Genomic DNA, 2,415 nt, shown 5'->3' with positions numbered 1-2,415 from the left:
AAAAAAAAAAAAAAAAAAAAGAAAACGTCACAACAAACTCCCAACGCCTACGACTCCACTGTTTATGATGAGTTCATCAAATTCAGAAGCCAGGCCACAGAGAACAAAGAAAAAAAAGAAAGAGGAGACAACATTAGCTCAACTTGGCAAAAATGGAAACGGATGACAAAGCGGGTTATCCAGTTACTTAAAAGTTCCCGCTGCTCCGCCTGGCAGTGGGTTCTGACGAAAAACTCCAAGGCTGTGGTTGGAACTATCCCAGGAATGCAGAGGCCAGAAACGCTTTTACAGTGACCCACAGAACATGAGGCACGTATCAAAAGGGAACCGGGAAACGGTACAAATGCCAACAAGAAAGCCCAGCAAATCAGAAACACCAGTGGGATTCGTCAGCACCCACAGAGGCCGCAGGGAAGTGCAGCCTCGTGATTTCCGAGCAGTCCTGGTTCCTGAGAGCAGCACGGAATCCGCCCCCTCGTGCTAAGGACTGGGTCTTGCTCTTGACTGGGGTCTCAGCTTTTCTTTCCAACAGCTGCTGCAAATCTGTGGGATCAAGGCAAAGCCAACGCAGATGTAGGATCCATCAGCAAACTCCTTGGCCGGGTCAGCCAAGCCTTCTCGGCAGACGTCACCCCTGCCCTCCAGCCAAATGCCGACCACAATCAGAACGACCCTTTCTGTGGAGCTGCATTTGAAAACAGAGTCTGAAGTGTGCTCCCACCTTTCTCACCCCAAAGGACCAAAGACCGGGATATACGCTGAGAGCAGGAATCCCCTTATCCCAGCCTCCGATGTCACACCAGGACAAACACTAGGGGTTCCTCAGCGCAGGCTCTGGCTCCAGAGCCCGGGTCTCCGTCTGTTCCAGCCACTCATCAGTGGGTGACCCTGGTCAGGAATCTCACCTTCTCTTGGTTTCCTCAGTTGCAAAATGCAGATAACAGAACCTACCCCTCACTGAACGGTTGTGAAGATGAGTTACAGAGAGTGCTTAGCCTGGCCAAGATCAGGTATGAAATAAGTGTTCATTGCTTTCTGCGAAGGAACTGACACAGAGAACGGGTCTCATTCTGCTGCCCAGGCTGGAGTGCAGTGGCGCAATCATGGCTCACTACGGCCTCCACTTCCCGGGCTCAAGCGATCCTTCCACCTCAGCCTCCCAGAGTGCTGGGATTACAAGCGTGAGCCACCACACCTAGCTTAGCTGCTATTATTATTATTTTCTTGAGACAGAGTCTTGCTCTGTTGCCCAGGCTGGAGTGAGGCGGCACAATCATGGCTCACTGCAGCCTCCACCTCCCGGGCTCACGTGATCCTCCCACCTCAGCCTCCGAGTAGCTGGGACTACGGTCACACACCACCATGCCTCACTAATTTTTTGATGTTTTGTTGCAACAGGGTCTCGCTATGTGTCCCAGGCTGGTCTCAAACTCCTGAGCTCAAGCATTCTTCCCGTCTCAGCCTCCCACAGTGCTGGGGTTACAGGTGGAAGCCACCTCACTCAGCCCCCACACCATCTTCTAAATGCTCCAGCAGGACCTTGTCCTCATCCCCAGAGTTAAGGCCCAATCTTGGATCCTCTTGCTCCTGAGGCATGATTCCCAGTGTGTGATCTGGCCCATGACTGCAATTCTCAGAGCCGAGTATACCTGCTGGCCAACAGCAGTGCTTGGGCACATTACGTGTCCAATAAATGATAGAGGAACAACAAACGAACAGAAGGGAGGGAGAGAGGAACCACCGTCCTAGGGCAGCCAGACCGGATGCCTTCTAAGCAGTCAAGCTCAGCTACTTAAATGGCTTTTTCAAGACCAAGGCTCCCCCTCATTCCTGGGGGGCCCAGAATGCTCCTGAAATGGCAGAGAAATGATTCGAATCCAGCGCTGGTGGGATGAGAGCTTCTCTCGCTTTGCCCGATGGTGCCTTAGATCCTACACCCTCCCCACCTCCTCATCCCACCTTCACCTGGAGCTGAGGCAGAGAACAGACCCGCCTGTGCCACTGAGGGAAAGGGGCAGGGGGTCCGGGCCAGGCTGACCCGAACCGTCACCAACCTATGAGAATTCCAAACCCTCCTGGTGGATCTGCCATTTTGAAGCTACATGTTTTCAGCTGGTTCGCAGAGAGGACCCACGTATGCCCCATGGGTCGCAAGAGCGTGAGGTTCACAAAATAACGTATCCAATCTGCTCCCTGCAGACAAAGCCGCCAAGCACAGTATTTGCTACACACCTTCTTTCTGGACCTTCTCTGCCAAGCCAGGCTGTATTAAAATAAAAAGACTGGGTAGAAGCGGATTTAAAATTTATTCATTTCTCTAAATCTCAGAACACTGAATTTTCTTTTTTTTTTTTTTTGAGATGGATTCTCGCTCTGTCACCCAGGCTGGAGTGCAATGACACCATCTCAGCTCAC

This window comes from Mandrillus leucophaeus, unplaced genomic scaffold (assembly GCF_000951045.1).
Source record: "Mandrillus leucophaeus isolate KB7577 unplaced genomic scaffold, Mleu.le_1.0 Scaffold6, whole genome shotgun sequence".
Lineage (NCBI taxonomy): Eukaryota > Metazoa > Chordata > Mammalia > Primates > Cercopithecidae > Mandrillus > Mandrillus leucophaeus.
This window is presented reverse-complemented; position numbering follows the sequence as displayed.